Genomic DNA, 16,867 nt, shown 5'->3' on the forward strand with positions numbered 1-16,867 from the left:
GAGTGTGTAAGATGCACGATAAAGGAGAAGTGCCATCCGATTTCAGACACACTTGTTCCCAGCAGGTGCTGACCGTGAAATTACCGCACCGTTAGTTTAGAATATCACGCTTGCAAAATTTTAGCAGTTTCGGCGAAACATCTTATACACCGCATTTTGATTGTACACATTTTATTTAAGCACAAAAGTCTACCAGGGGTATTACACGTTTTTTACAAATGGTCATGTGGTAACGATTACAAGGTTGATCGCATAACTCACATACACAGGTATTACCGGGTTCGTGAAAACGCTTGTTTTTTGCATACTTTGTGGTGGTACCCATGCACAGCTATTGAGGTCACCAGGTGTCGGAGGTCTTGATTTGTGACCTACAATTTCTTTCTTTCTTTCTTTCTTTCTTTCTTTCTTTCTTTCTTTCTTTCTTTCTTTCTCACCTCATGGAGAACCGATGCTCACATCCTCAGCGGCTCGCGCATTATTCTACCTCAGGGTACACGAGCCCTAGGGTGCAAGTTATCAGTGTCAAAACAGACGAATCCCATGTAGTCTCATGTTATTTCTGGTTCTCATCATGGCACCTGTTCTTCATAAATGATCTTCGAAGCTAAGTATTCTGTCCAGGACAACCCCTAGATATTCTGACTTTGTATTTTTGTATTAAACTTACGTGATAACAATTAGTTATGAAAATAAACCCGAGTTTCCTTGTTGTTAAGATGGAAGGTGGTGCCTGGAAACTAGCTTCTATAAAGGTTTTAATCTTTGTCGCTCACTGCTAGTTAGACGTGCTGTATGCAGGCTGAACAGAAGAAGATCAAAGACAGATCCTTGTAGCACACTACAATGAGCGGTTACAGTCTCGCAGTTGTGAGATAGTGGGTACGACCAGGCAAATACGGGGCTGTACCTTCCCACTCCTAACCTTTTCCTATCCCATCATCGCGACGTAAAGGAAATTGTAAAACAAAATCACTTACGAACATATCTTGCCTATAATCATTTGGAAACTTCTGCCGTTGATGAGACTGCCAGTTTTCTGACACACTACGTGCCTGCAAACATCCGTGTCAGATCGATAAATGGTGCTGTTGTTTTTGTAAACTGGCTTCTAGAAAGTTTTCAGTGAAATGACCCGACCTGTCCGCAGGTTGTACCTCTTCATTACCCTGCACGTGTTCCTTGGGTGGTGCTAAACGAGCAACAGTACGGCTGGCACCAGACAATCCTTGTGATTTGTCGCACTGTATGGGTATCTGAAAATGAACAGAAAATTCATTTCTCTTATGTCCTGCGACGTATTGTACTGAATTCGCAACAGAATGGTAGCGGTGAAGAGGGTTAATATCAGCATTCAAAATTCCCAACGAAAATGCATGAGGTACGCAGAAATGATCAGAATCTCTACTAGCGAACGGGGTAGAGACATGAGCGCGTGAGTGAGGACCGCACGGTTTACACGTGTGTGCAGTTGGCAAGCAATTCAGTAGGGTGAATTGCGTGACCCAACACATGTAGCGTATGGGAGTCTCCACTGACAGCTCGGAACATTCCACTTAGTCGAGCAGCTCATCTTCTTTCTCCCAAGTCTTCCCAGCCCAAACTTTGCAACATTTTTGTAACGCTACTTTTTTGTCGGAAATCGCAACAAATCGAGCTGCTATTCTTTGGATAATTTCCAATTCTTGAATGAAGTAATCCTGCTGAGGGCCCCATAGACTGGAACCATACTCTAGTTGGACTCTTACCACAAACTTATATACCCTCTCCGTTACATCCTCACTACAACCCCTAAGTACCTCATACCCATGTGCAGAGATCAGTATCCTTTATTTACAATCACATTTATGTGATTACTCCAAGGAAGATATGTCCTTACCTAACATCTAGGTACTTCAAATGATCCTCAAAAGGAACTTTCATCCCATCAACGCAGTAATTAACACTGAGAGGACTTTTCCTATATGTGAATCTCACAACCTGACTTTTAACCCCGTTTATCATCATACCGTTGCGCACTGTCCATCTCACAACATAATGAGGTCATTTAGCATTTTCTCAGAATCTTGTAACAGAATAACCATCGATAATACACTAGTGTCCAAAAGTTAAGCATAATCACTAAACGAGGCCATACCGCTTGATAGGAATGTCAGACGAATTGCTTAACAAACGGAAGCTGAATTACACACCATATGCCACACAACTTGTTCAAAAATCAGTGTCAGAAAGTTTCTGATAGCTAAGGTACATCTTTGACAACAACTAACAAAACCTGGCAATGTCTTCCACAACAAAATATGCTGTTAATAGGGTGTATGGTTACCTCTAACGGCCACACATGCTTCGCAGCGACGTGGCATGCTCTCTCTCAGATGATCCGAGAGCCCTCGTGGCAGTCGGTGCCATTCCTCCGAAAGGACAATGCGAAGGTCTTGGACGGTCCTTGGTGGAGGCTGACGGGATACAGTTCGCCTCCTTAATGTATCCCAGGCATGTTCTATAGGGTTCAGGTCCGCAGACCTCGCTGGCCAGTCCATGCGATGAATGTCTTCCCGAGCCAGAAATTCATCCACCAGAGCAGCGCGTTGCGGTCAGGCATTATCGTCCATTAAGAGGAAGTCTGGACCAATCGCACCTCTGAAGATTCGAACATGTGGTCTCAGTACCTCATCCCCTTATCTCCGAGCCTTAATAGTGTTCCTCGGACCACCCATGAAGATGTGCAGGTCCGTACGTCCATTAAACATGATGCCGCCATCATGTAACCATATACCCTATTAACAGCATATTTTGTTGTGGAAGACATTGCAAAATTTTGTTAGTTGTTGTCAAAGGTGTACCTTAGCTATCAAGGATATGACGCCACAACCACCATACGTTCCACGATGTTTCTGTGGTTGTATCGGCTACCCGGTTCTCTCCAGATTAATGTGCGCCGGGAATCGTTCTGCAAACTGAAGCGGGATTCATCTATGAAGAGCACATGCCTCCATTCATTCATGGTCCAGTTTCGATGTTGACGGCTGCACAGTAAACGGGACCGTCTCTGTGCTGGAGTGAGCGGGACGCACACCGCTGGACGTCAGGCAAACAGCCCTGCTGTTCTGAGCCTCCGGTACACCGTTTACGGCTGCAAGCTCCGCCGACAATTGTCTTGCAGGTGCACACCGATTTCGTTGGGCGGTTAAGGCCAGATATCGGTCCTGCTGTGGGGTGATTACCCTTGGTCGACCTGGTACTGGCCTACGACTAACATCTCCTGTGTCTCGAAATCGTCTCCAAAGCCTGGAAATGACACTTTGTGGCACATTCAAGGATACGGCGACTTCGGCCTGTGTCTGGCCTGCTTCCGAGTATTCTACACTGCAAAACGGGGTCCAAATGGCGTCGTTGTACCGTTATGTTGTCACGTTCACCACGAGGCTACACTCCGCACACTATAACAGGGCAAACATGACTGAGGGAATATGGGGCGCAGTCAAAGCAGGGAACACTCCTTTCCTATACAGAGCGAACACGTAATGTTGGTAGGTGCATATGTCGTGCGATTTGTGGTCTATTTCTTGTTGCCCTGATTACTCGTAACTTATGCTTAACTTTTGGACACTAGTGTATGAACAAAGCTGTGTTGTCGATGTAACCCCAACACGTGATCACAATAACTACAAAATTAAAAAGTAAATAATTACAGTGCATGAATATGAAAACTAAAACTGTACGCAGAACAAATGTACTGTTTACACATGTGTCGATGACTCAGTCACTGAGGCTGTGGGCTGTTCTGATGTTAGGTGCTTAGTAGTTCGTTTACGGTCACGTAAGAGAACTCCTGCGGGACAAAATTTCGGCACCTCGGCATCGCCGAAGACCGTGAAACGATTAGTATTACTATACCGGACTGGTCATTGGAGCAATGAGTTACCCCTTGTTACTGAAATCCCGCCGCCTGTTCGTTAGGTCGTCCATGTCTGTGGCTACGCACTTTTCCTGTTTCTTTTAAAAGTTCTCTCTTCTTCTGACAGCCTCCCGTTGTCCCCTTGGTCGCAGCCGTACTCCAAACAAATGTCTGTTGTATGTGGAGACGTGTCAGTTTTTCTTACAAACACTGACATTCTAACGCACTGTTGCTGTAAAAATTAAATCACACAATCAAAAATGAATCGTACAATCACTCCAACTGAAATTTGGAGTTAGGCTGTATGAAGAAGAGAAAACTCCGCGAACAACCAGTGTTCCATGCGTTTTAGCCCTATTACTGTACTTTCAAGTATATGCCACTTAAAGTTCAGCCCTGCTTGCCCTTTATAATAATAATAATAATAATAATAATAATAATAATAATAATAATAATAATAATAATAGCGTGAAAACGGTACCTGTCAAATGTCTGATGATGATGATGATGATGATGATGGAATTGCAGCGACTTCTTGTTCTTCTTCTTCATCTCCCGAACTATGATCGATATTAATGACTGGTGGCACGCCCCCAGTAAAAGTCCTCTTTTCCCCTCGTGTGTAGTCACGCTTCCCGCCAATTTTTCATTGTGATAGCCTTCACTGTTTCCATCACATTTCCCATTGTTACCTTCGTCACGTGTTTAGCTTGAGCACACGCACGGTCCGGCTCCATGGCTAAATGGTTAGAGTGGTGGCCTTTGGTCACGGAGGTCCCGGGTTCGATTCCCGGCAGGGTCGGGAATTTTAACCATAATTGGTTAATTTTGCTGGCACGGGGGCTGGGTGTATGTATCGTCTTCATAATCATTTAATCCTCATCGCGATGAGCAGGTCGCCTACGGTCGTCAAATCAAAAGACTTGCATTTGGTGAGCCGAACTTGTTCTCGGACACTCGCGGCACTAAAAGCCACACGCCATTTAGCTTGAGCACAAATAAGTTCTATAAGGTTGAATTCACGGAGGTAAACGAATATATCCATTTTGTTCGGCAATAGTGTCATTTTTTAAGCCGAGATTTATTGTTTCGTACATTGTTGGATTTACATTCGTTCATCAAACTGCGCAACCACTACTCCACATTGGCGTTTTACACAGTTCACGGGACTTCCCATGCAAATAACTGACTTTTCAGGAATATCCGAGAACAGTTGTTCCTTACCACGATTTTGTGAAGCTATCGCCTAGGTTGTGTAGTCTGATGTACAACGGTCCTGTAAACAACGAAAATTACGCACACACACAATACCTAACTCGTTTGAGTGATGAAATTCTGGGCAGTTTTCTTGTCCTGTTGTGCTTTCCTCCCTCGCTGAGCCATAAATAGCAGGAAGATTCTAGTCATTCGCCCAAAAGACTTCAATAAAATTGGAAGAAAATTGCATATATTATTTTTTAATTTACTTGTCTTGAGGATTGGCGATAAGAAGTCTAGCGAACATCAAGATGCCACTCTACAACGTAGCTCAGAAACATACATGCATACATACATTAAATACACACATTATCATTATAGACTGTTATGCCTTTCAGCGTTCAGTCTGCAAGCCTCTGAGAATTTACTAATCGTCGCCACAATCCTCGATTTGCAACTGGTGTTGTGGCCTCATTTAGTTCTATACCTCTTATTTTTAAATCGAGTTCATTCCTAAATTAGCCTTTATCTCCTCATTCCGAGTACCCTCCTGCCATTGTTCCTACCTGTTTGTACCAACAATCATTCTTGCTACTTTCATGTCTGTTACTTCTAACTTATGAATAAGATATCCTGAGTCCACCCAGCTTTCGCTCCCGTAAAGCAAGGTCTGAAAACAGACCGATGTAAAGAGTTTCGTCTGGGAGCTGACTTCCTTCTTACAGAATACTGCTGATCGCAACTGCGAGCTCACTGCATTAGCTTTACTACACCTTGATTCAATCACACTTACTATATTACCATCCTGGGAGAACACACAACCTAAATACTTGAAATTATCTACCTGTTCTAGCTTTGTATCACCAATCTGACATTCAATTCTGTTGAATTTCTTATCTACTGACATCAATTTAGTCTTCGAGAGGCTTTTTCATACCATACTCATTGCACCTATTTTCAAGTTCCAAGATATTAGACAGCAGGTTTTCGGCACAGTCTGCCATTAAGACCAAGTCGTCAGCATAGGCCAACCTGCTTACTACATTTCCACCTAACTGAATCCCCCCTGCCATTTTATACCTTTCAGCAGATGATCCATGTAAACTACGAACAGCAAAGGTGAAAGATTACAGCCTTGTCTAACTCCTGTAAGTACCCTGAACCAAGAACTCATTCTACCATCAATTCTCACTGAAGCCCAATTGTCAACATAAATGCCTTTGATTGATTTTAATAATCTACCTTTAATTCCATAGTCCCCCAGTATGGCGAACATCTTATGCTTTCTCTAGATCTACGAAACATAAACACAACTGCCTATTCCTCTCGTAGCATTTTTCAATTACCTGGCGCATACTGAAATTCTGATCCTGACAGCATCTCTGTGGTCTGAAACCACACTGGTTTTCACCCAACTTCCTCTCAACGACTGATCGCACCCTCCATTCCAAGATGCCAGTGAATACTTTGCCTGGTATACTAATCAATGAGATACCTCGATAGTTGTTTGCAATCCTTCCTGTTCCCGTGCTTATAGATAGGTGCAATTACTGCTTTTGTCCAATCTGAAGGTACCTTACCAACACTCCACGCTAATTTTACTAGTCTATGAAGCCATTTCATCCCTACCTTCCCACTATACTTCACCATTTCAGGTCTAATTTCATCTATTCCTGCTGCTTTATGGCATTGGAGTTTATTTACTAACCTTTCCACTTCCTCAAGCATAATTTCACCAACATCATTTTCCTCCTCCCCATGAGGTTGGCTGTTTGCAACACCACCATGATGATTTCCTTTTACATTGAGAAGATGTTCAAAATATTCCCTCCACATCTCCAGTGATTCCCTGGGATCTATTATGAGTTCACCTGAATTACTCAAAACACTGTTCATTTCCTTTTTCCTTCCCTTCCTAAGATTCTTTATTACTGTCCAGAAAGGTTTCCCTGCTGCTTGACCTAGCGTTTCCAGGTTATTACCAAAATCTTCCCATGACTTCTTTTTGGATTCAACAACTATTTGTTTAGCTCTGTTTCTTTCATCTACGTACCAATCCCTGTCAGCCTCGGCCCTTGTTCGGAGCCATTTCTGATAAGCCTTCTTTTTACATTTACAGGCTGCTCTCACTTCATCATTCCACCAAGATGTTCGCCTTTTCCCATCTTTACACACAGTTGTTCCTAGGCATTCCCTTTCTGTTTCTACTACAGCATCCCTGTATGCCACCCATTCACTTTCTATATTCTGAACCTGCTTACTGTCTACTGTTCGAAACTTCTCACTAATCATATCCATGTACTTCTGTCTAATTTCCTCGTCCTGGAGATTTTCTACCCTTATTCGTTTGCAGACAGATTTCACTTTCTCTACCCTAGGCCTAGAGATACTTAGTTCACTACAGATCAGATAGTGGTCTGTATCATCGAAAAATCCGCGAAAAACTGGTACATTCCTAACAGATTTCCTGAATTCAAAGTCTGTTAAGATATAGTCTATTATGAATCTGGTACCCCTAGCCTCCCATGTGTAGCGGTGAATAGCCTTATGCTTGAAGAATGTATTCGTAACAGCTAAACCCATACTAGCACAGAAGTCCAGCAAACGCTTCCCATTCCCATTAGCTTCCATATCTTCCCCACATTTACCAATCACTTTTTCGTATCCTTCAGTTCTATTTTCAACTCTCGCATTGAAATCGCCCATTAGCACTATTCTATCCTTGCTGTTGACCCTGACCGCGATATCACTCAATGCTTCATAAAACTTGTCAACTTCATCCTCATCTGCACCCTCACATGGTGAATACACTGAGACCGTCCTAATTCCTCCAACTTTCAAATCTACCCACATCATTCGCTCATTTACGTGCCTAACAGAAACTATGTTGCATGCAATGGTATTCCTGATGAAGAGCCCTACCCCAGACTCTGCCCTTTCCTTTCTAACGCCCGTCAAGTACACTTTATAATCTCCTATCTCTTCCTCATTATCTCCCCTTACCCGAATATCAGTTACTCCTAGCACATCCAGATGCATCCTCTTTGCTGACTCAGCCAGTTCTACCTTCTTTCTTCCATAAGCCCCATTAATATTGATAGCTCCCCATCGAATTCCATTTCGTTCGCCAAGTTGTTTCCAAGGAGTCCCTCGCCTGTCAAATGGGAGTGGGACTCCATTACTCCCATAGGTCCGAGGCTTGCTTAAAGTGTTCTGAGCTCGGTAAATTCATGAAGCAGGATGCTGCCCTACTTGCACATAGTCCAAGTGAGGATCTCTCCTCTAACGGGTTATGGACCACCGGTGAATTGTATAGTCCTAGCCGCCTGAGCACAAGGCGGGCTACGACTCAGAATATGTCCGAGATGCCCACTCCCGTTCCATAGCAACTGGTATCCCGACTATCAGGACCATGCAAAAAAACTGAATGTTCAGAGGAAGATTTGTAATGCAGAGAAGAATGAAGAACTCTTGCTTCTCTGGAACCAAGCGATCGATGAATATTGTATTAAAGTGGCAAAGTTAGGACGCTCGTGTCTTCTCTTAAGAATATTTAAAACGTCAGTTAAATGATATTGCAGGTCGTGTAGAGTCCTAATTGGAGACAGTCTCACTACCTGTACCAAACCACACACGTCGCACCGTTGGTTCAAACCTTTGTGTTTGAAGACTTGAATGTCACTAAATTATTAATGATGGAGCGAATTATGTACGCGGTTCTGTTCACGTAACTGTGGGATGACAGCCATGAAGATTGTTGTCCGTGGTTTCTCATTTTCCACCAGGCTAGGCCAGGGGCGCTTCTTTCCCTCCCCTACGACGGTAAAAGACTTGAAGCATGGCCAGGGAGAGAAGAGTTCTTCATTGCTACGTGTGTCCCCTCCATTGGAGAAGTCGTGTTACACTGCTTATCGATCAGGGTGAGATCGGCCTCATATTTCATGATACACTCACATTGATCGCATGGGTGTACACAGAAAGACACGCAAATTCCTTATCATCACGGAGGACGCGGTTATACTTTCGTCGTTCCTGATTCGATGAGCTGACGGGGCGATACACAGAATCAATTCCGTAGTGACTAACTAATAATTGTAGTTAATTCATTTCTACTTTTGGATAGTTTCTTCTTCTTTTGCGGTAGGTCCGAGTTTTACGGCCGACTGCTCTCTCACTGTAGACCATTGAGCCTAGGAGATGGACTGTTCTTGTCAAATGAGAATACAGGAGCAGCACTACCGGGTGCGTTCTTGTTGTGAAGATTCAGCGGACGAGTACGGTTGCTTATTTGTGGTTTCGTGGGCAATAAGTTCTCAAAATTATCTTACGAATGTGTTCACTTTCCTGCTAGACTACTAAGCAAATTTCCAGAGTATTGTTCTTTCACATTTTCACGACGGCTGTGGCCGATGAGTTTAGAGCGCTTGTGTACCGCCATCCTCAGCAGTTGATAAGATACCAACATTGCTGTAAGGAAAGCACTTTTCGATGATGTCTCGTTATTGAGAATATTGGTATTCTTAGAGAGGGGTTTTGTGGTACGGGGAGAATTTCAATATTTGTATTGATGTTTGTGCATTCATACCGTGTATCACAAGTGTAGGTTCCGTGATATTCGGCAGCCCTCAAGATCTGAGGTATGCACAGGCCGTATTACACGCCTAAGCCGAGGCCGACTCCTTCCTGAACTGCTGAGTTTTCTGAGAGACTGAAATGGGGACCAGACATCACAGTTGATAACCAAAATATTCGGATATTTCGGTGCCAGTGTCCATCAAGAATGGATGTGATTCGAGTCTTCAATGGGATGCCACCTTTACTCGTGTCGAAGTTAACCACAACATTAAAATTATACCATTATGTAATATAAATAGTAAAAATTTTCACAAACCACGAGAAAAATAAATAAGTATAGCAGTACTAATAGCAAAACTTACATAATTGACATCAGGGCCTATCAGTGTGCATTGCGCGGCGCAAGGTTGACCGGAGTGCAGATCTCCCACTCCTCGCTCCTCCTGTTTACCCTTCCTCGCTTGCTCTGCAGCGCTCCACCATCCGAGCCGAGCTGAGCCAAGCTCCGAGACAAAACCCTGGTCCGAACCGAGCCGAATCGAATCGATGCACGGTGTACAGAACCTTTGCGCTTCGTTTGGCACGCGTGAAATTTAGGGCATTTGAGAGGCCCTGACGCAGCGTCCGCATGACATGATGACACCAAATACATTTCTAACTTTTCGGACAATTACCAAGTCAGCTGGAAGCACTCTTGCGCAATCTCTCTGAGAACGCGGCCTACGAAACAGCCATCTGCTTTATCGACGAGTTTGAAGAAATGTAACGCTCGTGCACAACTCGCAACGTGAGAATCCTATCATAAATCTAATACAGGTGTTAAAACTACATTCGCGCACTTTACAGTGTGGCGGTAGTTTAGAACAGGGAAGGTTAGAGTAGCGTTTGAGAGCGACAAGTTGTTTCTGAATGTTATGACTTTTTGAGGCCAGTGTACGAGTACGTCTCGGTCATTATAACACCCAAGTTTCTTACCGACGTGAAGTAGGGCACCACAGTATTATTAAACATAATTGCTGTGCTCATCTACTTTTTAACGAGTTAGTTTCTTCTGGTACCAAATATTATAGTCTGACTTAAGACTGAGTTAAGACTTAACAAAATGGTATTTTTGCCACAGTTACTGTGTCGTTGTAAGTCAGAATCTAACCTGTCATTACCTACATGTAAGTCATGTGGATAAGACTGATCATACATCTGAAGATCGTCTGCATAGATGTGTACTTGCTATACTTTAATGCGTTCGCTATGTCCTTCACGCTAATGACAGATGAAATAGGACCCAAGACCGAACCCTGCGGAATGCCTATTGACTTCATACTATGCTGAATACATTTTTCCCACTGATACTCTTTACCGGCTGTCAGTGAAATAGGAGATAAAAAGCTGAACCATTAAATTTGAGGCTAAGTAGTAACCGGGGGGTGATTGTGTCGAAAGTAGTGGTTAGATCTAGAAATGTCGCTGTAAGTTCTCTCACCAACTTACATAACATGGCTCCTGTTGCAGTAAAATACTGCTTCAAGTTGGCCCTTTCCTAGAATAAGCAGTCCATTTACATTTTATAGCAGCTGTTTTTGTTCCAAATGCCTTAATGGTTTTATTTACTTATTTTGTGTACCTAGATTTACGTTTATGTCTGCAACACCCAAGAACACATACAACAATGAATACACTGAAATATCAACATAAAGGCACAAAATTACTTACCTTGGGGCAGTAGAATTAAATATTAGACGTGGAGGGCCCAGAAAATTAAGGAATAATAGGACTAGATCTTAAATTAATACTTGAGGGGTTGCCAGGTCAGAGCAACTAAGGCTACCAAATAAGAGTCGAATTTAAAAGTTAAATTTAAATATTTACTTGAGGAATTAAAAATTCATTAGTATGTACAATTATCTTTCAAAATAATAAATTCAAGGAGAAATTAACATTGCTCTTAAATGATTACTCACTTAATAAATAAATAAAAGTTCATAAATATTTACAGTTGAAAGGTTCCCATATTTAAAATTTAATAAAATCAAGGAACCAAATAAAGATTTGAGAAACAAATAACTTATAGGTAATAAAGTTACTAAATAAAATTAAGTTGAATCACTTGCTTAACAACTAAGAATACAGAAAAGGTTGACGCGCGTGTAGATTATTATTATGAACTGATACCCATTTAAAAATTAAATCTTAATTTTAAGATATACCTTTTAAATTAGAATACTGCCCAGTAAAAATCAATCTGGTTAAACTGGAATTTGTTTGCAACCATTCTTAAGTGAATCTTTAAGCAGTTACGAAAACTCTGAGACACACACACACACAAAAAAAAATGTCAGGATCAGTAGTTAAATTTACACAATAAATAAGTAAAATTAAATGATAATTAGCAATTAGTAGAAAATATTCCTCAAACCAATTACAAATTTACAAAGGGGCTAGGAGAAAAAATAGTTATGATCTACAATGAAAAGAGAACGACACACACAAACTGAGCCAGCAGCAACTCAAGCCAAGCTATCTTTCATTCTAATAACAGGCAAACCTTCCAACATTTTAGCGTCCAGCAGATAAGAGATAAGTAGACTAGTGACGCAACAAAAGATAAGAAAAGAAACAAACACGGTAAGAATAAGGTATGTGAGCGTTGATCACCGCAAAATTCAAGAACCGGGCAAACACATTTCAATTTCCTACAACCGAGGAGTTACCGAACATGAATAATAATAATAATAATAATAATAATAATAATAATAATAATAATAATAATAATAATAATAATAATACGTAAATGATAAGAATTAAATTCTTAGAATTTGACAGTTCATATAAGAAATAATTTTACAGAAGACCAAGATGGTCGTTATTAAATTAAATGCGAGGTGGCCTTGGAACCGCGACAATGGGCATATGAGATAAGATTTAAGTGCGGAAGATACCGACAAGAAAAGGGTTACATTACAACAAATCACCAAGTTAGAATATTACACCAAAATTTACGGTACAATTAGAGGACGCATTTCGAGATCAGAAAAAACAGACAGAAAGAAAAACAACCCAAATAATAATAATAATAATAATAATAATAATAATAATAATAATAATAATAATAATAATAATAAAGTAAACCCAAAAACCAAAACTACATGCACACCGTATATGGAGCAGATAACTAAAAACGCGAACAATAACATCAATAACACCAAAAGTTAGAATGACATAACTACACATATGCTGGCACCGAGCGTTTCCAATTTACCTCGTAATTAAATTTACATATCACTTACATGAGAAAACCTTAACATACAGATTTAACTTTTCCGAGTCGGTTACAACATTTTAATATACCGTATAGAAGGTAGTTTTGATTCAATCTTTCAACACTGTTATAAGTTTGCTACGAATTATCTACAGTGCAATAATAATTACTGTACTACAAAAAGGAAGTACAATTAATTTGATTTCACCTGCGAATTAATAAAGTTTTCTACGCATCATATCAATTGAATAAAGATAACCTTAAAACAGAACATCTATTATTTCGCACTGCGAGTACCTTTCTCTGTACCGGCTCCTAAGAACCGAACACTACCTAGGACCTATCTCATGCAACTTTTTCTGCTACAGTATGCAGGCTTTCGAAGACGATTAACCTGAGATACCGTAGCTTACGATGTTCCACGACGAACCCCGATGTATGCTATCGAAATCTTTCTCGGAATCGATACCATTGAGAGTAGCTCAATACCGCCAGGTTAAGCGGAGCCGACACACATCAGGACAATTAGAAGCGACTCACTTGTTCCCATTTAGGACAAGGAGAGCAAAATCCTTTTTGCCAAAGAAGAACAGGAGGCGAGATGGGTGCAGCATTTCAAGGAGCACTACACACGGCTCAGTACACCGCAACGTGAAGAATTGTTCGAGGCATGATCAGCCATGACGAAACCCATCTTGTTCCTCTCTCAACTGCTTTTTCCAAACGCCTGAGTACAACGGTTGAGAACACTTTAGCAGGGTGCTTCTTCATTTAACAATATCCTCCCCACCAGGTTTCAAGAATTCCTCTGGGATCTGGTGTATGATGGCAACTTAATTGTTCTTCAGAGTTTTGATCGCTCGTCTGACTTCATCTCTTTCAGTTATTGCCAACTCATTTTTCAATGGAGCTGTGGTGACGGTAGTGTTTTAAGTCGTGGGTTGTGTGCAGTGTTCCTTGAAATGCTGCACCCATCTTGCCTCCTGTTCTTATTTGGCAAGAAGGATTTTGCCGTCCTTGTCCTTAATAGGAACAAGTGAGCCACTTCTAATGTCTTGATGTGTGTCGGCTCCGCTTAACCAGGCGGTATTCGTCCGCTGCTGCTGTCTTTGCTTGGTCCCTCGCAACAAACAATCGCTCCATATATTCGTGGCTCGCCTTCGACTCGCTTCCTCTGCGCTGTGGCTAGTTTGAGCTGGATGGCGAAGGGGCATACTGATTGGCATTGTTGAATCTTGTTTAGCTTGAGGTGAAATGTCTATTTAACTAGATAAAGGCCTGAGTGCATGTCTTAGCAATACAGAAAAACATGCACATGTGTAATCAATTTTGTTATTTGTCGGGCGAGCGCCATGTTGCCTTGTGAACGCTAGCTTGAATACATGCCTGAGAATAAGATCGGGCGTTTCGTTTGCACTGCTGAACAATACCGTGTTCGAAGCCGTGTCTGGGCGTTCAGGTCCCCAATAACTAATATGGGGATTTTCTCGAAAGCCTCGTGAAGGTGTTCAGCCTCCTCTGTTGGTGCGTAGACCTGAAAAATGGTGGTTTTCGCGTCCCGTGATTGGAAGCGGGCACTCAATAACAGGCTCCCATCGATTCAACGCATTTGCAGCTTCCTTTTCTCAGGTTCAACCAACGCCAAGATTAACTAGTCGATCTCGGCCAATCGACCTCATTTCGTTCATGGCAAGTATATCCAGGTGGTAGTTACCGAATTCACGTAATATTTGCGCAAGCCTAGCAACTGGAGCCAAAGATCAAACGTTCCACGTTCCGACTCTTGCGGTGTTTTGGTGCTAAAGCGCGGGTCGAGGCAGCGCTTTCAGAGGTGGAGCTTGTTGCTTGCTCTTTCCATAGCGGTGTACGGGATAGGTGCTTCGACTTAGGAACACGAACTCCAACAAGTACTCAGTACTCAAACACTTCTAAAACTTATATTAAAAATAAATAACTCAGTCAAATTACAGTAAGGTTGAGATTGATTTTGCTAGGTTAGGTCTGGTTCCTGCCGGTCTGGTTCCTGCCAGACACAGGATCGACGTCATTCTTGTTATTAACAAATATTTAACCCTGCAGGGCAACGTATAGCGAGAGATTTCAGCTTTCAAACCCTGAAACAACAATATAAAGCAGACTTTAACACCGGAAAATGTCCCATAAATAACGAAAGCAAAGTCTAAAGACAACGTTGAGATCTTGAAAGATTTCCCTGTTATTGAATCACCGCGTAAAATTCATTCATTTTTTCTTGAGCTAGGTCAAAACTTCCGACAGCCTGCAAATGCCTTCTTTCCTCACTAGACGCGTCTTCACTTAATGCTGTCTCATTATTTTAACCGAAATATTGAATATATTCTTCTTTAATCCAGTCCATGGAAACTCGAGGAAAATGGAGTGTGATGGTGATGTCGAGGACATCCCAAGACATCCTAACAACACACTGCAAAGTTGATTGTAAAGTGCCCAAGAGACGGCAATCACAGGCATTAGGACGTTGTATTCAGTTCACTTTCAGGTGTAATGATGACCATCTACATACTTTTTAGGTTTGGTGTCTGAGGTTTTTTCTTTACTTTTTTTACAGTTTGATTTACGTCGCACAGGCACAGATATTTCTGCCAAACTTCATAACTTCTATCTGTCCTTGGGTAGGTTTTAGGGCCAGTATTAATTCTAAATCCCTGAATGGACTGGGGGTTTATAGGAAGATTAGAACAGTGATTTTACACTCCCACAAAATATAAAACACAAACCTGAATGGAAGAAATCATCAATGGACAGTTTTACATGCTTCCCAGCGGACATAGGCGAAAAGGTGTTGCACGCGGAGCAGATTGCTTATCTACATAAATAAAATCGTCACGACCGTGTGTCTTTACATTGAATAATATGGCGAAATTTTCGTCTAATTATCCGTTTCAGGTGTAATAATGACCATCTACGTATTTTTTTCTTTGGTGTCTGTCGATTTGTCTGTTTGTCCGAGTTCTTATAACTGAAAAACTACTGGATACATTTCTACCAAACTTCATATTTAGAATCCACATGTCCTTCGGTAGATTTTAGGCCCAGTGTTATTTCTAAATTCCTGAATGTACTGGGGGTTTATAGGAAGATTGAAACAGTGATTTTACACTCTCACAAAATATACATGACCTACGGTAATGTAAATGTAGCAGCGTATGGAAATCAGTTTCTAAAACATTTTTCGGTGGTAGGATTAATAAGGGAGGTATCATTAACGGACGGTTTTGTAGTGTAAGTCCCAACGGAATTAGCCCAAACGCGGGTGCAGTTTTGTAATTTGCCGATTCAGGGTTGTGTTATCAGGTGCATATGACGTCAAGGTATCACTTGGATTTAGCGTTTTTGAAATAAAATCGGAAAGAGACAACCTACTTGATAGCGGCAATAGTAATCTTGAGTTACGACGCACACCCTGCTAGTAGTAGGGCAAGGCAGGTTCTAGATCACTGCGTCAGCATTTTTTGTGCTGAGTCAGCACCCAAGGTCATTGACCCCTCGTAGTAGGGAAACGGGGGTCTGAGCCACTGCCTTCGTGATGTCCAGGCCGTATTGTAACTAGCGCGGGAAAGCAATCAGCTGATCGTTAGGGGGGAAGTTTAGCACATGAGTTAGTAGAGTTAAACACAGTTTTTCGCAGTTTTATTGAAACTTTTAACGATGGCTGCATGTTCACTCAGATATATGTGAGAATGAGTCGTCATCGATTCCATTATTAAGTGGAAACTCGTTAATTAGTGAAGAAAACTTAGTGTGAGCGTGTATTTATGTGAAGCTATAGGTTAAGAAGATCGTTCTTCGGTGTTTTAATTTTGTAGTTTATTTGTGTAAAGTTATATTTATAGTGTAAAATTAATTGAGTTTCTGCATTCTGTGTTTTATTATTAACCACGAATTGTATATACTTGAATTAA

General features: G+C 41.5%; 1 protein-coding gene across 3 annotated transcripts in view; it reads left to right on the plus strand.

Moving 5' to 3' along the window:
• The window catches only part of LOC136857479 (tRNA dimethylallyltransferase), a 1,029,479-nt gene that overhangs the window by 807,157 nt on the left and 205,455 nt on the right, over positions 1-16,867 (plus strand). The gene's annotated exons all lie outside the window — the stretch shown is intronic.

Source organism: Anabrus simplex, chromosome 1 (assembly GCF_040414725.1).
Source record: "Anabrus simplex isolate iqAnaSimp1 chromosome 1, ASM4041472v1, whole genome shotgun sequence".
NCBI lineage: Eukaryota > Metazoa > Arthropoda > Insecta > Orthoptera > Tettigoniidae > Anabrus > Anabrus simplex.